Source organism: Anomaloglossus baeobatrachus, chromosome 6 (genome assembly GCF_048569485.1).
Source record: "Anomaloglossus baeobatrachus isolate aAnoBae1 chromosome 6, aAnoBae1.hap1, whole genome shotgun sequence".
NCBI classification, from domain to species: Eukaryota; Metazoa; Chordata; class Amphibia; order Anura; family Aromobatidae; genus Anomaloglossus; species Anomaloglossus baeobatrachus.
In genome coordinates this window covers 405,347,162-405,371,150 of record NC_134358.1, presented here as the reverse complement: position 1 = coordinate 405,371,150, position 23,989 = coordinate 405,347,162, and positions in this window count along the sequence as shown.

The following is a 23,989-nucleotide window of genomic DNA, read 5'->3' as shown; positions in this document are numbered from 1 at the left end:
GAACACCAGTCAAACAAAACCCTTGTTGCCTCCCTCCAGGGTCTGATGTCCACACCAGGTGGGGTGGAGCCAGGCGGTTGGCCCCACCCACCGAGGAGTTCACAGGCCTGGAGGCGGGAAAAGACAACAGATTGTAGTAGACAGTGAAAGTGAGAGGAGTAAAGACTGTGTGTGTCTGGGTCGGAGCCCAAGCACAATCAGCAAGGTCGGCAGACGGTGGTGGCCGTCTGCAGGAGTTGGTGGAGGTCAGCGGAACCGTAGGACCGTGGTCGAGTGGTGGCCCGCCGATACCAAACCAGGGAGCAGATTGAAGCAAAACACCAAGGCAGGGAACTCAGACCCCGACTAGGCTCGGAAGCCGCCGTAAAGGTCAAATTCTCTGATTGCGGTCTGTACCTCAGGGGTTCATTCCCAACCAAGTCCCGTCAGAAGGCAACAGCCCAACCCGTCCGGATAAGAGCCACCGCCAAGGGCCAGAGATCCAAGGGCCAGCGCCTGTGGGCAAAATGGGCTCTCCCGACAAGTACACACCGGGGAGCGGACTACCCGTGGGAAGCCATAGGAGTCAAACACATACACATAGGTGCAGGAAACGACAGCCACCATCAACCCGTCCGGGGAGAGTGGAAACACCGCAGCCGACTGTGGGCCCCGTCCATCCATCTGTTTGGTTTACCAGAGACTCTGACCTTGTCTACCTGAGTGAGTACACCAGTGCCATCCGGCACGGCGCTGCACCGCAACGTTGCATCCGCGTCCACGCTGCCTCCCCGCATCGGCACCTGCACCTATCCATCCTCCCTGCTCCCCAACCGGGGCCCCGGGACCAACAGCCCCTACCCACGGAGGGGTCAACACCTTAGCTGCTCTCCGCCATCGCTCCCGGGATCCCCACTCACCAGCAGTGGTGGTGCCCACCATCACCACAACCCGTGCGTGGCGTCACTACCGACATCCCACCACAAACCTTCCCCCTTTTCACTCGTGGGCGAGGAGGCGCTGCTCGAGCCCCGGGTCCGGCCCCGTGCTCAAGCCACCGAGGAGCAGAAGCACCGGACCCGAGCGCCAGCGATTCCCAGGCGAGCAGCAATCCCAACCCCTCCGCCCGCGACATATATGTATGGGGGGATTGTTGTAGATACTTCGTGACACCACCCACGGTGTATGGTAAGATGGAGCACCACCGCTGCTATTGCGGAGCACCCTGGGTGGTGGAGTGGCAGCTAGATGTTGGACCCATCCGTGGGTAGGGGTGGATGCCCCGAGGCTCAGTGTCCAGGACACGGGGAATGATGTAGGCCGGAGGTGGTGCGCCAAGCCGGACCGGGGGATGTTGGTGTACTCAATGTTGAATAATTGCACACAAGTCTGCTGGTAAACCAAGGTGTCAGTGGCCGGCTGCCGCGTCCTGGTGTACTCGGGTCCCACACGCGGTTGGTGTACCGATGTCCCTTCCTCCGGCACTCTGTAACTTTCTCAATTCTGGACAACCCAGTATGGAACGGGGAAGTCTGCTCCCAGTGCTGTTGTGGTTGGGAGTCGTGCCCGCGAAAACTGACCCTTGGGATCTCAGTGGGTGTTTGCGGATACCCTATTCCCCGTGGTGGGCTGCCGTTTCGCTCTATCTGGGCTCACACTTTGGAACAACATGTGGAACCTTGCTCCCGGCCTGGTCATTTAGAGAAGGGGCATGCAACCGTCTTCTAACTAGGGACCAGGTACCCCGCTTGTGCACGGTTTCCGGACCGGATCTCCGCTGTCGGTACCGGCCCTGTCCCGGTCCACTTTGGATTTCCCGCGACCGGACTCCCGTCACCTTTGGACACGGTCCACTGCTTGCCACTTAGCCAGTAGACCAGGGCCACTACCCTGGCTACCTGCACTAGGCACAGACTCCAACTCTCCGCCACAGTCTGTCACTGTCACGGTCACTTAGGAACTGACTGGTTCCCTACCCCGGATCCTCAAGACCCCTAGATGGGCGCTCCCCATCTGCCTGGTCCTGCCCACTGGTGTGTCCTTCCTACCCTGAGTGGGGTGGCTAGGTTTTTGTGGCAGATGGTACCTGTTGTGGGATGGTGTTATGTCGGGTGAATTGTTCCTCTGTGACCACATGGCGGCGCCAGGGCGTCACATTAACCCTCTACATGCTGCACCCAGTTCTCAGGGAATGTGCTCCTACCTGTGAGTGAGGTGTGGGTTGTCGGCAGAGGGCGTTCCAGAAAGCCTTAGGATCCTGCAGACCACTGGGGTAGCATACCCCAGGGTGCTGCATCTAAGTTCTCCGGGTCTGGCATCTTCTCTTTCGGCCATCTTTGTCCTTCTCCTTCTGAAGCCTGGGTGCATGATGCGTCCTACGTCATGCACACAGGCCAGCATTGAGGTCCTGCGCAGGTGCACTACAATACTTTGATCTGCCCTGCTCAGGGCAGATTAATGTGCGCCTGGTCCCTGCTACAGGAACGAAAGAAAGAACGAAAGAAAGAACGTAAGAAAGAACGAAAGAAAAAGCCAGGTTGTCAGAAGGGGCTTTACTGCAGTGGGAGATAAGTCCAGAGTGTCATGGAGACATAAGGAGAAATTTGGGTGCCCCTACTGGAGGTGTTATCTGCCGGTACTTGAGGGAAGGCAGTTGCGGCGGGAGGGCAAGCAGGTCCATCTGTCCGTTAGCTGAGCTGTGCAATCCACCATCATGCTAGGAGAGTGAGTCCGAAGCGGGAGTTTAACTTGCCCCATTACGGCCATCCCTGCAGCACCGAGCCGGATGCTGAAGTTAATGTATCTGAAAAATAATGATGATGACAAGTTTCTCAGTAAAGTTAAGCAAGTGTTATTGGGTGCCCGTCTCCTTCCTGACCGAGCGGGGCTCAAGGCCTATAGAAGTGAACAGGATCCAGATGGCGAACAGCAGCTGAAAAGTATCACCTCCACACCACATACCACCCCCTCCACTCTGTTGCCCGTGTTTATACTGTGCGGGGGTGGGTTGAGGTCCTCCACGACCCTCGCCCATGACTGCCCCTCTCCGGCACTTTACAAAGTAATGGTAAAACTTGTAAATGGAGTCACCTGGAGATAAATTATTTCTGTAAGTTTTGTTCTAATGAACCATAATTCTACCAGGTTTTAGTTTATGTAACAATTCTTTTAAAGTGCTTTTATCTGCAACAACAGCAATTGAGATCCCTGATGGTCACCCTTCACTCTGATTATTAAAAGCTATTACGAAAATTAATAATAATAGGATACTTGGTAATCAAAATAAATTAGCATCTACAACGTGATTAAAATACCAATAAATGTGATGAAATAAACAAAAAAAAATCATCATTTCATCAACACAATGAAAATACACTACAAAAAAAACCCCTCAATGATAATAAAATAAAATCAGAATGTAATTAAATATGTTTATTAATTTACACAATTTCTGGACATGATCTCAAACAAAAAACATGAATACACAAGACAGGACACCATAAAAAAACAAAAGCAGTGGAAGAACACAGCAAAACTAGTGGACAGCACCAAAGTCATAAAGGTAACCCAGTAGTAATATGATAAATATAAAAGATGCATTGAAGACCATTCTAAAGAGAATATTAGTAAGACTATTAAAGGTTATAATAATCACATGATTATATAAAATGGTCATGACTTTCTAATTTTTTAATATATTAGGGAGGCAAAAAACATTACATATAACCAGGTCGGGTCATGGAATTAGTGGTACATACATTACAATTCAAAAGTTTGGGGTCACCCAGACAATTTTGCCTTTACCATGAAAAATCATACTTTTATTTATCAAATGAGTTGCATAATAAATAGAAAATATAGTCCAGACATTGACTAGGTTAAAAATAATGATTTTTACTTGAAACAATAATTTTCTCCTTCAGACTTTGCTTTCATCACAGAATGCTCCATTGCAGCAATTCCAGCTTTGCAGACCTTTAGCATTCTAGCTGTTAATTTGGGGAGGTAATCTGGAGATATTTCCCCCCATGCTTCCAGAAGCCCCTCCCGCAAGTTGGATTGGCTTTATGGGCACTTTTTGCTTACCAAACGATCAAGTTGCTGCCACAACAGCTCAATAGGGTTGAGATCTGGTGACTGGGCTGGCCACTCCATTACAGATAGAATACCAGCTGCCTGCTCCTTCCCTAAATAATTCATACAGTGCTGGTCAAAAGTATTGGCACCCCTGCAATTCTGTCAGTTAATACTCAGTTTCTTCTTGAAAATGATTGCAATCACAAATTCTTTGGTATTATAATCTTCATAAAGCCAAATTGGATATAATTCCACACCAAACATGAAAAAGGGGGTGGACAAAAGTATTGGCACTGTTTGAAAAATCAAGTGATGCTTCTCTAATTTGTGTAATTAACAGCACCTGTAACTTACCTGTGGCACCTAACAGGTGTTGGCAATAACTAAATCATACTTGTAGCCAGTTGACATGGATTAAAGTTGACTCAACCTCTGTCCTGTGTCCTTGTGTGTACCACATTGAGCATGGAGAAAAGAAAGAAGACCAAAGAATTGTCTGAGGACTTGAGAATCCAAATTGTGAGGAAGCATGAGCAATCTCAAGGCTACAAGTCCATCTCCAAAGACTTGAAAGTTCCCGTGTCTACGGTGCGCAGTGTCATCAAGAAGTTTAAAGCCCATGGCACTGTGGCTAACCTCCCTAGATGTGGAAGGAAAACAAAAATTGACGAGAGATTTCAACGCAAGATTGTGCGGATGGTGGATAAAGAACCTCGACTAACAACCAAACAAGTTGAAGCTGCCCTGCAGTCCGAGGGTACAACCGTACTAGTGTCTGAATAAAAAGGGACTGTATGGTAGGATACCCAGGAAGACCCCACTTCTTACCCCGAGACATAAAAAGCCAGGCTGGAGTTTGCCAAAACTTACCTGAGAAAGCCTAAAACATTTTGGAAGAATGTTCTCTGGTCAGATGAGACAAAAGTAGAGCTTTTTGGGAAAAGCCATCAACATAGAGTTTACAGGAAAAAAAAAAGAGGCATTCAAAGAAAAGAACACTGTCCCTACAGTCAAACATGGCGGATGTTCCCTGATGTTTTGGGGTTGCTTTGCTGCCTCTGGCACTGGACTGCTTGTGACCGTGTGCATGGCATTATGAAGTCTGAAGACTACCAACAAATTTTGCAGCATAATGTAGGGCCCAGTGTGAGAAAGCTGTGTCTTCCTCAGAGGTCATGGGTCTTCCAGCAGGACAATGACCCAAAACACACTTCAAAAAGCACTAGAAAATGGTTTGATAGAAAGCACTGGAGACTACTAAAGTGGCCAGCAATGAGTCCAGAACTGAATCCCATAGAACACCTGTGGAGAGATCTCAAAATGGCAGTTTGGAGAAGGCACCCTTCAAATCTCAGGGACCTGGAGCAGTTTGCCAAAGAAGAATGGTCTAAAATTCCAGCAGAGCATTGTAAGAAACTTATTGATGGTTACTGGAAGCGGTTGTTCGCAGTTATTTTGGCTAATGGTTGTGCAACCAAGTATTAGGCTAAGGGTGCCAATACTTTTGTCTGGCCCATTCTTGGAGTTTTGTGTGAAATGATCAATGATTTGATTTTTGTTTCATTCTCTTTTGTGTTTTTTCATTGCAGGCAAATTAAATGAAGATAATACTACCAAAGAATTTGTGATTGCAATCATTTTCAAGAAGAAACTAAGTATTATCTGACAGAATTGCAAGGGTGCCAATACTTTTGGCCAGCACGGTACATAATTTGGAGGTGTGCTTTGGGTCATTGTCCTGTTGTAGGATGAAATTGGCTCCAATCAAGCACTGTCCACAGGGTATGGCATGGCCTTGTAAAATGGAGTGATAACCTTCCTTTTTCAAAATTCCTTTTACATTGTACAATCTCCCACTTTATCAGCACCAAAGCAACCCCAGGCCATCCCATTACCTCCACCATGTATGACAGATGGCATCAGGCACTCTTCCAGCATCTTTTCAGTAGTTCTGCATTTCACAAATGTTCTTCTGTGTGATCCAAACACCTCAAACTTTGATTCGTCTGTCCAAAACACTTTTATCCAATCTTCCTCTGTCCAATGTCTGTCTTCTTTTGCCCATAGTAATCTTTTACTTTTATCAGCCAGTCTCAGATATGGCTTCTTCTTTGCCACTCTGCCCTGAAGGCCAGTATCCCGGAGTCGCCTCTTCACTAGAGATGAGCGAACCGGTCGCGGTTCGGCTCGAGGTCGGTTCGCCGAACGGAGGTCCCGTTCGAGTTCGGTTCGTCGAACGTTCGACGAACCAAACTCGAACCAATAGGCTATAATGGGAGGCAATCACAAACACATAAAAATGCATGATAAATGTACACAAACAGTTAATAAACATTGCCATAACACTTACCGGTCCCCGCGATCCCTCCTGCACTCTGTCTCCTGCCGCTATTCCATCCGATGATCGCTGAATCCTCCCGGTGACCGGCACTGCAAGCAGTGATGCAGGACCTATCGTGACGTCAAAATAGCCATGTGACCAGTCACGCGGCTATTATCTCATTGGCTACAGACTGGTCACATGACTATGATGCGTCATGTAGGACCTGCGAGTGCATCTCTCCGGTACACGGTGCACATTTGTGTATCGCCGTGTACCGGCGACATGCTCTAGCACACAGTCGACTCCCCGTTCCGTTAGGGACCGGCTGACATAGCCGGTCATTAACGGAGATCACCGTTGCCATAGCAACGCAGTTAGCGGTGACGTCACCGCTAACCGCGGCTCCGGGAGCACCGTTGCTATGGTAACGCATCTGTAAGCGTTACCGCTGTTACCGCTAGCAGCACTGATCACTCACGGAGTGAAGGCTGCACGCTGCTTCTCGTGCAGCTTTCACGGAGTGAATGATCCACGGGAAGCAGCGTCTTCCCCCATGCAGCAGTGATGTAGCAGAGCTGCATTTGTTGAACGAGAAAGACAGAAGAGCAGGATCGTGGAGGGCTGACAGGGGGTAATAAAGATGGAGTCTCTAATGTGTCTGTGTATTTATTTCTATTAAAGTATTTTTTCTCTGTGTGGTGTCTTTTTTTTAACCCTTTATTGGAGATTCTTAATGGCCGGGTCAAACGTGCCTGACATTAAGAATCTCTGGCTTAATACTGGCTAGTAAAACAAAGCCAGTATTAACTCATGATTACCCAACAAGCCACCCGGCTCCAGGGCTGTTGGAAGAGTTGGATACAGCACCAGATGATGGCGCTTCTATGAGAGCGCCATTTTCTGGGACGGCTGCGGACTGAAATTCGCAGCAGAGGCGCCCAGAAACCTCGGGCTAACCTGTGCTGCGGATTCCAATCCCCAGCTGCCTAGTTGTACCTGGCTGGACACAAAAATGGGGCGAAGCCCACGTCATTTGTTTTTTAATTATTTCATGAAAGAAGAGAAATAATTAAAAAAAAAAGGGCTTCCCTATATTTTTGGTTCCCAGCCGGGTACAAATAGGAAACTGGGGGTTGGAGGCAGCCCGTGGCTGCCTGCTGTACGTGGCTAGCATACAAAAATATGGCGAAGCCCACGTCATTTTTTTGGTGGGCATACAGTCCTGGATGGAGTATGCTGAGCCTTGTAGTTCTGCAGCTGCTGTCTGCTCTTCTCCATACAGACAGACATATTACAGACACAGTCCGTATTAAGAAAATTTTTTTTTTCATAAGCATATATGTTTTTGTCCAAAACAAGTTACAAATGACGTTTCGGCCTGAGCCTTCGTCAGATTGGACTTATCTGCATGTAATCATGAAAAATGACAATAATCAGTATCACATAAGAGTGAGAGAACAATAACATAAACTCGAACAATGTAGAGGTACAATTGGGATGCAGCAAAAAAATTGCAACACAGCAAGAAATGAAACACATGATACAAATGTCATAATACAGTACAAGGACAATATAGTAATGACAAATATGGGGTCAGAGTAGGCTTAGACAGCTCTGGTACGAAAGAGATGTCAATCATAAAGTAACATGTGCAGTAGGTGTAGAGCTACACTATGCATGGCAGAGCTAATGGGTAGACCGACCATAGAAAAAGAACGGAGAAAAAGTGGAGAAAAAATGCAGAAAAAATGGAGAAAAAATGGAGAAAAAGTGGAGAAAAAGTGGAGAAAAAATGGAGAAAAAGTGGAGAAAAAGTGGAGAAAAAGTGGAGAAAAAGTGGAGAAAAAATGGAGAAAAGGTGGAGAAAAAGTGGAGAAAAGGTGGAGAAGAAGTGGAGAAAAAGTGGAGAAAAAGTGGAGAAAAAGTGGAGAAAAAATGGAGAAAAAGTGGAGAAAAAGTGGAGAAAAAATGGAGAAAAAGTGGAGAAAAAGTGGAGAAAAAGTGGAGAAAAAGTGGAGAAAAAATGGAGAATAAGTGGAGAATAAGTGGAGAAAAAATGTAGAAAAAGTGGAGAAAAAATGGAGAAAAAGTGGAGAAAAAGTGGAGAAAAAATGGAGAAAAAGTGGAGAAAAAGTGGAGAAAAAGTGGAGAAGTGGAGAAAAATGGAGAAAAAGTGGAGAAAAAGTGGAGAAGTGGAGAAGATGTGGAGAAGAAGTGGAGAAGAAGTGTTTGTTCATGCCAGATGGGAGATAAATAATTTTTTACCGGCGCTGTCATTTACTGTAACGTGATCATCGGTGTACGGTGTATACCTGTGATCACGTGAGCGGGGACCGGAAAAACCGTCCTGAATCATGATCTCCAGGGTCTCAGCTAGCCCTGAAACCCTGGAGATTTTCTGACGCCGGTGGGCGCTATTCACTTATTTCTGCCTGCTGTTTATAAACGGCAGATCAGAATAAGGCTACATTAACACGACTGATCCATTTTTGCGGTCTGCAAAAAACAGTCCGTTTTTTTTCACGGGTGCATCCGTGTGGCATCCGTTTCCATTCCGTAGACGGTCCGTATGTCATCTGTTTGTCATCCGTTTGCCTTCCGTTTTTTTTTTGTGTACTGCAAAAAAACTGAAGGAGGGTAAATGCATAAATTTACCCAGGATCCATAGGTTCATCCTACATGAGGCGGTCACATGTTCACTCCAGTGCCATTTTCTACTGCTTTTCACAGCGTAGAGCGTTCTGGTGATTTTCTTGTGCTTGTGCACTTCATATCAGTCTTTTCTGTCATTATAATGGCAGAAAGACACATAATGTCCCACTCTCCTGCATTTTGTAATTTTGCACCCTTTGGTGCCTTTCATGTGGCACTAAGGGGTGCTTAGCTTTGTATTTAGCCAAAAAAATGGAAAAAAAAATGACGTAGGGTTCCCCCTAGTTTTGTAGCCAGCTAGGGTAAAGCAGACGGCTGCAGCCTGCAGACCACAGCTGGCAACCTCACCTTGGCTGGCAATCCAAAACTGAGGGCACCCCACGCTGTTATTTTAAATTAAATAAATAATTAAAAAAAAAAAACAAACACGTAGGGGTCCCCCCTAAAATTGGATCACCAGCCAAGGTAAAGCAGACAGCTGGGGTCTGATATTCTCAGACTAGGGAGGTCCATGGTTATTGGACTCTCCCCAGCCTAAAAATAGCAGGCCGCAGCCGCCCCAGAAGTGGCGCATCCATTAGATGCGCCAATCCTGGTGCTTCGCCCCAGCTCATCCCGCGCCCTGGTGCGGTGGCAAATGGGGTAATATATGGGGTTAATACCAGATGTGTAATGTCACCTGGCATCAAGCCCTGGGGTTGGTGAGGTCATGCGTCTATCAGATACCCGACATCACCAACCCAGTCAGTAATAAAAAAAAAAATAGACGACAAACACATTTTTATTTGAAAAAACACTCCCCAAAACATTCCCTCTTTAACCAATTTATTAGAAAGAAAAACAAATCCAGGTCTGGTGTAATCCAAGGGGTTGCCATGACGATCCACACTGTCCCAGTCAATGAAGAGCAGAATGTTCCCCATTGGCTGGGAGAGCAATGCAGTGACCTGAGCTAACATCAATGGGTCAGCCCAGGTCACTGCAGGGCATGACAAGTGCTGCTGTCAGCGAGGTACATTACCTGCGCTGATCTCCTGCACACTGACAGCACCTGTCACTGAGTTGAATGACCGCCGCCTTCACAGCCAAGTATCGCGAGAGGCCCGTGACGTCACCGCTAGTCAGTCTCGAGTCGGAAGCGAGAGAAGGTGATGTGACAAGCGGCGGCCATGGAGGACAGTGACAGCGCTGAGGTCGGGATGGCGGGACTTCATCACCGCAGATAAGCCGAGCGGGGCCATGTGTGCAGAGTGTGTGTGTGTGTGTGTACGTGTGTACATGCCGTGGGCAGGAGGGGGCGGAGCGAGCTGAGCAGGGAAGTGTCGGCTTCCTGCACGTAACTAGGATAAACATCGGGTTACTAACCAAAGCGCTTTGCTTGGATACCCGATGTTTATCTTGGTTACCAGCTTGTGGCAGGCTGCCAGCGATGGCTCCTGCACACTGTAGCTGTAAAAAGCCCTGCTTTTTGCTGCTAGAACCGTTCTCGAACGTATCTAGAACTATCGAGCTTTAGCAAAAAGCTCGAGTTCTAGTTCGATCTAGAACAGCCCCCAAAATCACTCGAGCTCCGAACTGGAGAACCTCGAACCGCGAACCGCGCTCAACTCTACTCTTCACTGTAGACATTTACACTGCCGTTTTGCAAGTACTACTTAAAGAAGCTGCCAGTTGAGGACCTGTGAGGTGTTGATTTCTCAAACTAGAGACTCTAATGTACTTGTCTTGTTGCTCAGTTGTACAGCGGGGCCTCCCACTTCTCTTTCTACTCTGCTTAGAGCCTGTTTGTGCTCTCCTCTGAAAGAAGTAGTACACACCGTTGTAGGAAATCTTCAGTTTCTTGCCAATTTCTTGCATGGAATATCCTTCTTTTTTAAGAACAAGAATAGACTGTCGAATTTCCTATGAAAGTTTTCTTTTTTTGGTCATTTTGGGAGTTTAATGGAACCAACAAATGTAATGCTCCAGATTGTCAACTAGATCAAAGGAAGGTCAGTTTTATAGCTTCTCTAATCAGCAAAACTGTTTTCAGCTGTGCTAACATACTTGCACAAGGGTTTTCAAGGAATTTTTAAACATCCATTAGCCTTCTAACACAGTTAGCAAACACAATGTACCATTAGAACAATGTACCATTAGAGTGGTGGTTGTTGCAAATGGGCCTATATACACCTATGTAGATATTGCATTCAAAACCAGACGTTTGCAGCTAGAATAGTCATTTACCACATTAACAATGTATAGAGTATAATTCTGTTTAATTTAATGACAGCTTCATTCAAAAAAATTTGCTTTTCTTTCAAAAATAAGGAAATATCTTAGTGACCCTAAACTTTTGAACTGTAGTGTACTGTACATATCATGGCGCCCCGGCATAGTACAACAAAATAAACTAAATAATTATAATAACAAACCTGAAACATCTATAAATGTTATAGGTTTTAAACAGCGGCATCTATCTGGAAATTAGTTCAAATATGTTGGTGGGACCAATATCATGTGTTTCTAGTCTTCTTACAGTTCTATACTAACACAGTTTTATTATTCTAGATATTATATGGCTAATTACCAGTGGACTATGGTATGACAAACACTACTCACAAAAAGTTATGATATTTGGCTTTCAGCTGAAATTTATGTAAAACTTAAAAAGTTCACGCTACAGTGATATTTTATCATGAAAGTAGGGCATTTAAGTAGAAGCGGCAATGGTGATTTCCTCATCTTAAACAATTTATTGAAACAAAAGCCAACAACAGTGTTGAGTATACTCCCCAAAATATGTAAATGTCTCAATAACTTGTCATGCGGCCTTGAGACTCAATTACAGCTTGACAACGACGTCTCATGCTCTTCACAAGTGGAGTTATTGTCTGCTACAGCATCCCACTCATCTTGAAGGTCAGTCCAGAGGGCATTGAGGTTTTGGGGTACAGAGATATGAGCCTCTACACAGTGACTCAGCTGATCCCATATGTCTTCTATGGGATTAAGGTGTGGAGAAAGTGCAGGCCTCTCCATTTGAGGTACACCTGTCTTTAGCAGCCGTTCCCTAACGATGCGACCTTGATGAGCTGGAACACTGATGTCCAGGAAGATGAAATTAGGCCTGTGTTGTTCATGCAGAGGCACAATGACTGGATTAATGATGTTATTCCAGTAGTAGGGGTTTGTCACTGTAAGGCTATGTGCCCACGTGTGCGCATTGCATGCAGTTACGCTGCGATCTGCATCGCAGCGTAACTGCATGCGTTCTGCGTCCCCAGCACAATCTATGAAGATTGTGCATAATCCATGCCCATGTTGCGTTTTAGAATGTAGAGATTTGCATGTTGCCAAATTGCTGTGTTCTAAAAAGCAACATGTCACTTCTTTCGTGCGCTTTGCATGCTGTCTCCATTCTGTCTATAGGGAGAGGCAGCATCCAGAGCACACGAATTCTGCAGTCACGAAAGTTTCAGAACGGAGATTTTCAGCTGCGCTCTGAAGCGGACATGCAGTGACTGTTACGCTGCAGTGCAGAGTGCACACGTGGACACATAGCCTAACATTTACAAAGTGTAGGGCAGTTCTGTATTAACTAGGAGTACATAGAGTGGGGAGGGCACAACAGAAATAAATGCAGGGAATTTAAACCAGAAAGCACATCCAAACAACACATAAACATGTAAAGAGAAACAAGCGGATGTGCAATAATATGGGATCAACAGGTTATATATGGAATTTTATTAATTTATTCAAAAGACAAAAAGTGCTGACACGCAATAAAAACAATTAAAAAGGGGGCGTGGCTCGACTATGGTGGTGTAAGGACGCTGCACTCTGGAGCTCCTCTGACCCAGACCTCACACAGTGGCTTCACACTCTTTTTGCCTGCACAAAAATGAACAGGAGGAAGAACACAGGGCCAAAGAACACCCTCCCTGCCTCCCACAGCAACAAAACAGCAGTCTCCCGTATTTTTCAAGGTGGGAGGCCTTCCCCATCTGCAAAGCATGCTTCAGTAATGGTGCCGATAACTGCACACAAGAGGCAGGAAATGGAGACCCGGGACACTGGAGACAGCCCTGTGAGTACAGCAATGAGGAGATTAGCTGCTCAGAGGGAGGCAACTGCCACAGGGAGGGAATCCAGCACTCACACGACACCAACAATACCGAATTAAAATGTGGAACCATTAATGTTAAGGGATTACACAGCCCAGGCAAGAGATCCATTATGACCAATATGCTTAGAAGGGCTCATATCCAAATTGCTTTCTTACAGGAAACGCATACAGTATGTGTGCACATAAACCATTCAAGTTGTCCAGCCGATGGTTCCCAGAGGTATATCACAGCTTCTCTCCAGACTCGAAGTCTCGAGGAGCGGGTATCCTCATATCCAGATCTGTCCCATGGGAGTTCATGGAGTCTCGAAGTGATGATTCAGGTCGTCTGTTGTTGGTTAAGGGTAAGATCTCCTTGCATATATACACTCTGGTGTTGATATATTTATCCAATGTAGGTCAAATTACAGCATTGGTTGGCTTCTTGGAGACCGTGGGGGAATTTGCGGAGGGAACACTCATTATGGGAGGTCACTTTAACCCTTTAGTGACGGAGCTAATTTTCACCTTAATGACCAGACCAAATTTTGCAATTCTGACCAGTGTCACTTCATGAGGTTATAACTCTGGAACGCTTCAACGGATCCCGGTGATTCTGAGATTGTTTTTTCGTCACATATTGGACTTCATGTTAGTACCAAATTTAGGACAATATTTTTTGCGTTTATTTATGAAAAAAATTGAATATTGGCAAAAATTTTGAAAATTTAGCAATTTTCAACTTTTGAATTTTTATACCGTTAAACCAGAGATTTCTGTGACACAAAATAGTTAATAAATAACATTTCCCACATGTCTACTTTACATCAGCACAATTTTGGAAACAAATTTTTTTTTTGTTAGGAAGTTAGAGGGGTTCAAAGTTTATCAGCAATTTCTCATTTTTACATCAAAATTTACAAAACCAGTTTTTTAGGGACCACATCACATTTGAAGTGACTTCAATAGGCCTAGATGACAGAAAATATCCAAAAGTGACACCATTCTAAAAACTGCACCCCCCAAAGTACTCAAAACCACATTCAAGAAGTTTATTAACCCTTCAGGTGCTTCACATGAACAAAAGCAATGTGGAATGAAAAAAAGCAAAAATTAAATTTTACCTAAAAATGTTGCTCTAACCCAAATTTATTCACTTTTAGAAGAAATAACACAACAAAATGGACCTCAAAACTTGTTCCCCACTTTCTTATGAGCGCGCCGATACCCCACATGTGGTCAGAAACCTCTGTTTGGACAAATGGGAGGGCTCGGAACAGAAGGAGCAATATTTGAATTTTGGAAAGCAAATTTGGCTGAAATAGATTGCGGGCACCATGTTGCATTTACAGGTCCGCTAAGGTACCTAAACAGAAGAAATCCCTCACAAGTGACACCATTTTGGAAACTAGACCCCTCAAGGCTTCTATCTAGGGGTATAGTGAGCATTTTAGATCCACAGGTACTTCACAGATTTTGTTAACGTTACGTTGTCATATTGAAAATTTTAATAATTTTCTCAAAAATGTTGCTTTAGCATCAATTTTCTCACTTTTTCAAGAGGTAATTCCAAAAATTTGACCTCAAGGTTTGTTAACCACTTTTTTATGAGCGCGGTGATACCTCACATGTGGTCTGAAACCTTTGTTTGGACAAATGGGAGGGCTTGGAACGAAAGGAGCAATATTTGAATTTTAGAAAGGAAATTTGGCTGAAAAAGATTGCGGGCACCATGTCGCATTTGGAGGTCCCCTAAGGTACCTAAACAGCAGAAACCCCGCACAAGTGGCCCCATTTTGGAAACTAGGCCCCTCAAGGAATTTATCTAGATGTTTGGTAAGTACCCTGAACCCTCAGGTGCTTCACAGAATTTTATAACGTTGAGCCATGAAAAAAAAAAAATAAAATTTTACCACAAAATTGTTATTTCAACCAGGTAGCTTTTTTTTTACAAGAGTAAAAGGAAAAAATTCAGCATAACATTTATTGTGCAATTTCTCCTGAGTTTGGCGATACCTTATATGTGGTGGAAATCAACTGTTTGGGCGCATGGCAGGGCTCGGAAGGGAAGGAGTGCCATTTGACTGCAAAATTGGCTGGAATCAATAGCGGACGCCAGGTTGCATTTGGAGAGCCCCTGAGGTGCCTAAACAGTGGCGGTCCCCCACAAGTGACTCCATTCTGGAAACAAGACACCTCAAGGCTTTTATCAAGGTGTATAGTGAGCAGTTTCAATCCACGAGTACTTCACAGAATTTGATAAGCTTAGGTTGCCATATTGAAAATTTTCATTTTTTTCACAAAACTGTTGCTTTAGCATCAAATTTCTCACTTTTTCAAGAGACAACAACAAACCGTGGACCCCACAGGTTGTTATCCAATGTCTTATGAGCACAGGGATACCCCACATGTGGCCAAAAACCTCTGTTTGGATAAATGGGAGGGCTTGGAATGGAGGGAGCACCATTTGAATTCTGGAAAAGTTGAAATAAATTGCGCGCACCATGTCACATTAGCAGGGCCCCTTGGGTACCTATACATCAGAAAACCCCCACAAGTGACCCCATTTTGGAAACTGGATTTTATTCAGGAGTATAGTAAGCATTTTGAATCCACAGGTACTTCACAAAAATGTTGCTGTAGCAACAAATGTCTCACTGTTAGGCTATGTGGCCATGATCCAGCGACACGGCGTCTAGTACACAGTGTCAGCCTCCTGCAGAGATGTGAGTGTTGTCCACGGGAGAACGCAGCTGCCCATGCCCACGATTTGGGTTCAGGCCGCTGTGGAGCTCTATGCTACCTGCAGAGAACACTCATCTCCGCAGCATAAATTGACATGCTGAGGCTCGGGAAGCTGCGCCACAGGTCGGTTTATGCTGCGGAGAAAAGAAGCACATTGGGCATGGGATTTCTAAAAATCCTTCCACTGTGCTTCTACTGCACAACGCAGCGCTATGGACGCAGGGAAAACACTCTGCACCCAAAACGCTGCAAATCCTGATTGTGGGCGCACAGCCTAAAATGCTACAATGGATGAATGGATAGATGTCAAACAAATATAACGTCCCATTCCCCTGCATATTCTAAGCTGGCGCCCTTTAGTGCCTTTCATGTGGCACTAAAGGGTGCCTAGCCTTGTATTTAGCCCCCCAAAAAATTAATAATTAAAATAAACGACGTGGGGTCCCCCCTATTTTTGATAGCCAGCTAGGGTAAAGCAGACAGCTGTAGCCTGCAAACCACAGCTGACAGCTTCACCTTGGCTGGTGATCAATTTGGAGGGCTCCCCAGGCGTTTTTTTAAAAAAAAAAAAAACGTGGGGTCCCCCCCAAATTAGATCACCAGCCAAGGTGAAGCGGACAGCTGGGGTCTGGTATTCTCAGGGTGGGAAGAGCCATGGTTATTGGACTCTTCCCAGCCTAAAAATAGCAGGCCGCAGCCGCCCCAGAAGTGGCGCATCCATTAGATGCGCCAATCCTGGCGCTTCGCCCCAGCTCATCCCGCGCCCTGGTGCGGTGGCAGACGGGGTAATATATGGGGTTGATACCAGCTGTAATGTCACCTGGCATCAAGCCCTGGGGTTAGTGATGTCACGGCATCTGAACAGATACCCGACATCACTAACCCAGTCAGTAATAGAAAAAAAAAAGACAAAAAAAAAATTTATTTGAAAAAACACTCCCCGAAACATTCCTCTTTTACCAATTTATTGAAAATAAAGAAATTCCGGTCGCTGTAATCCATTTTGGAGGTCCCTCGGCGACTCTGGATCTTCTAGAATATGGGGGGCACGTTCAGGGAACGTATCCCCCATTTTCTGGAAGAGCAAGCTCTCCATGAGCAGTGTGGGTGCAGTAATCTGAGAATACTGCACTCACACTGCCCCGGTCCAACCTAGGGCAGAGTGACCTGCAGTAACCTCATTCCAGAATATGAGGGGCACGCTCACAGAACGTACCCCCCATTTTCTGGAACAGCAGCCTCTCCATGTGAGGAGTGTGGCTGCAGATCACTGCACTCACCCTCCCCCGGTCCACAGTGGAGCCTGTGCATCAGCGACGTCAGCAGGATCCCTGCTTGCAGGGATCCAGCTGACAGCCGCTGTCTGCGCATGCGCCGCCAGCATTGAAGAAGGAGGCGGCGATCGCGGGCCCGGAGCGGCAGACAGGTAACGTATAACCGGGGGCTTGGGGGGGGGTGACGGGGGGTGACCTAGTGGGACCTGGGGACACCTTTCTGCCGCATGTGACGTGTCACATGCGGCAGAAAGAGCAGAATGAAGGCGGCCGCGCGCTGTGCGCCGCCATCTTCCACGCACCGGAGGGGGGAGGGGGGTGGTGGCTCTGGAGAACCGGAGGGGGCTCCGGTGACCAGAGGGCTCCGGTGGACCGGAGGAGGGGTCAGGGGGAGGACATTTCCCTCCGATCTGAAATGTTTGATCATTTCAGATCGGAGGGAAATGACTGCAGAGCCGGCGCCGGCGGCAGTTTTCTGTGCGCTTCGGCGCCATTTTGGATGTCCGGTGGGGGTAGGGGTGGGGGTGGGGGGACTCTCTGGTACCGGGGGCTTTGGGGGCACTAGGGGGTTAGATTTCTTTCTCATCTGACATGTTTGATCATGTCAGATGAAAAAGAAATCAATTTTACCGGCCATTTCTTTTTTTTTCATGTGTTCGTCGGTATACGGTGTATACCGCCGATCACATGATCGGGGTCCAAAAAAAACACCCCGATTCATAATCTGGGGGGTCTCAGCTACCCCCGGTAGCTGAAACCCCCGAGATTTTCGGTCGCTGGGGGGCGCTACAGGGTTTTTTCGGGCCGCCGCTTTAAAGCGGCGGAACAGAATAAGTACCCTGTTTTGCCGCCGCTTTAAGTCGTACGGCCGTCGTTATGAGGTTAACTTAGCCTTGAACCCAACGCTGGATACCTCTTCGGGTACTTCAACACACTCACTGTCTGCTCTACGTAAGGTTAAGGGTATACTTCACGAATACCAATTGATAGACACATGGAGACTACTACACCCAAATGACAAAGACTATTCTTTTTACTCAGCCGTACATAAAACATACTCCAGACTTGACTATCTCTTTGTAAATCATAGGGACCTTGATCGTATCACACAGACCGAAATAGATGTCATTTCCTTTTCAGACCACGCACTCTGTACCATGACAATTACACTACAGTCTCCCATCCCACACCAATGGCAATGGAAGCTGAATACTTCCCTGCTAGATAATCCCGAAGTGATGCAAAAATTAAATGATGCATTGGCGGAATACTTTTCTGCCAATAACCTTGGAGAATTTTCTCCAACCTCAATTTGGGAAGCTCACAAATGTGTGATCAGGGGGGTGCTCATTCAACAAGGTGCGAGGTTGAAGAGGGAGCGAGAGATGGAGATCTCTAATTTACTATCGCAAATGAAAGACTTGGAGACATGACACAAACACACATCATCGGCAGAGGTGGGTAGCGAGCTCTTTAAGGTCCGAGAGGAACTGCGCAAATTGCTCAACACAAAAGCAAAGTTAATCCTGGCCCGGTGGCGACGACATTTCTATGAACATGGAAATAAATGTAGTAGGACACTAGTGAGGGCCTTTAGACAACAGCAGAAGTCGACGTTTGTTTCCAAGATTGCCTCTCCTTCCCAGCAAAATACTTTTTTAGACTCTTTGACTGAGATAGCTGAGACCTTTAAATGTTTCTATGCGACCCTATATAACTTAAATACAGAAAACTCATCAAGGTCAACTAAAACTCTGCACCAAAAAATATCAGACTACATCAAAGATGCAAAGATGCCTCGCCTGACGGAAGCTGAGACAGTAGCGCTAGAGCTTCCAATCTCTAATCAAGAGCTGTGGGATGTTATAACTTCTTCAAAGACAGGCAAGGCACCGACGGGTTCCCACTCCTTACTACAAAAGATTCAGGGAAGTGATCACCCCACATCTCGTATCGGCATTTAATTCTAGAGCTCTGAATGACATTACCCTTAGAGCTCACATTACCGTAATTCATAAGACAGGAAAGGACCCCACACAGTGCGCCAGTTTTCACCCAATATGTCTATTAAATGTAGACACCAAATTGTTTGCCAAAATTCTTGCAACAAGAATAGCTCCCCTTCTCTCGCAAATTGTCCATCCAGATCAGGCGGGTTTTGTTGCGGGTCGTGAGGCCCGAGACAATACCATTAAAGCCATCAATGTAATACACAAAGCCAAACTAGGCGGGATCCAGTCCATACTTCTCTCTACTGATGCCGAAAAGGCGTTTGACAGAGTAGATTGGACTTTTATGGAAACCACGCTCAGAAGTCTGGGGTTGGGCGACGGAATGATGAGATGGATGTTATCTCTTTACTCAGATGCCTCGGCAAGGGTCAGAGTGAATGGCATACTCTCAGATTCATTTTCTATTTCAAATCGCACTCGCCAGGGATGCCTGTTATCGCCTCTAATATTTATACTCACACTGGAACCCTTCCTCAGACACATACAAGCCAATGGGGATGTAGCGGGCATCACGATTTGCCAAACCACACAAAGTAGCTGCATATGCAGATGACCTTTTGTTCTTTATTTCTTAACCCAGGACCTCCCTTCCAAATTTGATGAAGGAATTTCAAATCTACTCCCAACTTTCAAATTTTAAAATTAATTTTTCAAAGTCAGAAGCATTGAACAAAAACCTTGCTCCCTGGGAAGTTGAGGGTTTGAAATCTTCCTTTAATTTTAAGTGGGTATCACAATCTCTGAGATACTTGGGGATACATCTTACGAGAGAACTTAGTCTTCTATATCAACATAATTCTACTGAATTGTTAACCTCTATCAGGAAGGATTGCGATCGTTGTTGGAAGCTGCTGTTCTCTTGGTTCGGAAGATGCCAAATTTACAAAATGAACATTTTACCTAGGCTCCTATATCTATTACAGGCAGTACCGGTAAAAATTCCGCCCGCCTTTTTTAAGACAATAGCATCAGTCCAGTCTTCCTTTATATGGGCGGGCAAACCAGCTCGAATCAAACAATTTTAACTAGACCCAAGCACAGGGGTGGAATTGGCTTACCTGATGTGAAGCAATATCATCTTGCTGGGCATCTTTCCAGAATAATAGATTGGTGTAGAAATGGAACACAAAAGGTATGGGTCCAGATAGAACAATCCTTTTCTACAGTACCCCTAAACAAACTGCCGTGGCTCCTTTCGGCCGCCCCTGCAGAAGTAAAAACACACCCGACTATTGGCCCAATGGTAACCTATTGTAATACTGAAGCGGTACGCTTGGAAATGCTCCCTACCTGTTCAAGGCTAACCCCAGTCCTGAGTCATCCCCTCTTTGGATCGGGAGGGTCAGATCCCATTTTTCATCTCTGGGTACAGGGAGGAGGACTTTGGGGATGACATTGAATGGCCTTCAATAGCTATGCTAGGTGCTAGACAAAATCCAGCTCCATTGGGACATTGGAGATGCCTACAGCTTGCGCACTTCTTTGGCAAACTCCCACCATGGAGCGTTTCAGACTGCCGAAGACCCAGTTCGAACTCATATTGGAAGGTACAGGTCCAGCACGTCACTCGCTCTCTGTAGTATACTCCATGTTGTCTTCCCCCACTAACCAACCTCTTCCACCCTATATACTACAATGGGAAAGGGATCTTGACATCAGCCTTACTCCGGGGCAAAGGGACCGCATTTTTTCTCTTGCACACAGCTCCTCTATTAGCTCCAGGTTCCAAGAGGCCAGCTACAAATTATTGTCCAGATGGTACAGGGTGCCCTGTAGGTTCCATGCTATATTCCTCTCGGCAGATCCTGCCTGCTGGAGATGCGGTAGAGAGGAGGGTACACTCTTCTATGTGTTCTGGGAATGTGAGGCGATCCGGCCCGTTTGGACAGAAGTCTCTGATATCATTTGCCAAGTCACGGGATACACCGAGGAGATGGGTCCTGCCCTTCTCCTGCTACATCACGGCGAGACTCCCCTAAAAACTTACAAAAATTAATTGAAAAAATTTCTCATTATGGCAGCCAGAGCGTGTATCCCAGAAAGGGGGAAAAGTCTTCTTCCACCAACTGTATCACAATGGATTTCCAAGGTCAATGACCTTATGTACATGGAGGACCTCACCTCCTCTCTACATGACACTTACATGAAATTCTGGGCAACTTGGAAAGAGTGGATGGATTTCCAACAAACCGAGACGTATCAGCTTAAGTTCAGAGGTGAACTGGGGACAAACCCCCCTCCCCTTCCCCTCTCCCCAATATCTGACCTTCTTTTTCTTTTTCCTCTTCCTTTTCCCCCTCTTCTCCTATCACTGCCTACTCTGTTTCTCTATTCTGTCCTCGCATGCTACTTCTTCTGTCTTTCTGCCTTTCTGTTTCGTCTTTTCATCTCTTCGAGCTATAGAATCTTGTAAATAAAAAAAAAATGTGGAATTTTTCATATTCTTGGAAATCAAGACAGATCATACGTCTGAGCGGCCTTTATAAGAATGTAATGCATTTGTTATACCTGTCTTGTTTGGTGCCTTTTAGTAGTGCAAATGGATCGTTAGATCCGAGAATTTTGTGCCTTATATGTATATGATTCCTTGTTAAATAAAGAATTAAAAAAAAATAAAAAATTAAAAAGCATGAAGCTAAAAAAAAACACAAGAGGAATACATGGTATGTACAGATATACTATACCAGCAATTCAATCCCTATCATAGTAACAAACAAAACTCACTGAGCCACATACAGTACAAGAAATATGGGGCAGGGCACTGACAAAAAAATTATTGCATACACTGGGAGTAAACACATAGTTCAAGATGAACAAGCAGATATGGTATAAATTAAAATTAGTGTGATACATCATATGAAAAGCAAAACATGTCACAACAGAAGTGCAGACATAAAAGAACCTAAAGGTTCTGTATTGACTAGATACACCTGCCCACACTAACACTACCACCACTAAAGGTCGTCTGGTGACATCAGTGGCTGATGCATAGCCCTCTCTTTTACAAATGTAACAACGTTGGCAGCCATCATTTCTGCTCAGTGTGAATTGACTTTCATCAGTGAACAGCACTGAAGCCCCCTGTTCCCTCGTCTAGTATAGATGATGCCTGTGCCTGATGTGGTCATGTACCCTTGAAGGTTGTCTAGCACACAGACTATGCTGATGTAAATGGTTTTGAATGGTCTAATGTGCTATTTGAATGCCTATCACCTCCCTTAAATGTGCCTGGAGTTGTGTGGCATTCATCATCCGGTTCTGAAGAGCATAGTTTACAATAAAGCGATCATCAAGAAGTCTTGCAAACAAAATGAATGAATTGGAGACTCTTATGTCAACCATGGATTATGATGTGGTGGGCATTACGGAAACCTGGCTGGATGAAAGCCATGACTGGGTGACAAACATACAGGGTTATAGTACATTTAGGAGGGACAGGAAAGACAAAAAAGGTGGTGTGTGTATATTTATCAAATCTAGCCTAAAACCTGTGTTGAATGATGACATTAGGGGGAACAGCAACAATGTAGAGTCAGTATGGGTAAATGTACATGGGGAGGAGAATAATGGAAAAATGCTAATTGGAGTTTGCTATAAGCCTCCTAACATACTTGAACAAATAGAGGGTGAAATGCTGGAACAAATTGAAAAGGCAGCTAATAATAATAATCGGGTTCTTATTATGGGGGATTTCAACTATCCAGACATACAGTGGGACATAGAATCTTCTGGTTCTGCTAAAAGCTGTAAATTCTTATCTACCATTCAAGACCATTTCCTCTCTCAAATGGTAGATGAACCGACGAGGGGAGATAATTTGCTAGATTTGGTCCTGTCAAATAGACCGGATACAATTTCAGATCTACAGGTCCGGGAGCACTTGGGCACCAGCGATCATAATATGGTAAGCTTAAACGTAATATTCAATTGAACATTTCAAAGGGGAAATGCTAAAACCTGGAATTTTAGGAAAGCTGATTTCAACAAATTAAGGGAAGAGCTTAAATGTGTAGATTGGGACAAAGTCATGGTAACTGGGGATACTGAACATAAATGGGGAAAGTTTAAGGATATATTGCTAGAGTCCTGTAAAAAACTTATACCCTCTGGTAATAAAACGTCCCGGAATAAAAAGAAACCACTATGGATAAATAAGACTGTACAAAGTATAATAAAACAAAAACAAAGTGCGTTTAAAATCTTGAAGGCTGAGAATACAGGAATAGCATTGCAGGAGTATAAAGATATCAATAGGCAATGCAAAAAAGAAATCAAACAAGCAAAACTAGCTACTGAAACAAAAATCGCCAATGACATTAAAATAAATCCCAAAATCTTTTATAAATACATTAATGCCAAAAGGAAAACAAAGGATAGTATTGGCCCCTTAAAATATAATAACAAGTTAGTTATAGATGACAAACAAAAGACTGAGATATTAAATAGGCATTTCTCATCTGTGTTCACCAAGGAACTGACTGTACCAGGGATCATTCAACAAGTGAAAAATCAAAGTTCACCACCCGATATAATTAATTTAACACAAGATGAAGTACGCCTACGTCTGAGTAAATTAAACATTGACAAATCCCCAGGGCCAGATGGCATTCATCCACGAATATTGAGGGAATTGAGCTCCGTAATTAACAGACCGCTGTATCTCATCTTTTTAGACTCGCTTGTAACAGGGTTGGTGCCTCAGGATTGGAGGATTGTTGATGTGGTACCGATATTTAAGAAAGGTAAGAGGGTAGATCCAGGCAACTACCGTCCAGTAAGCCTGACGTCAGTAGTATGCAAAGTTTTTGAGGGCATTTTAAGGGATGACATGCAAAAATAT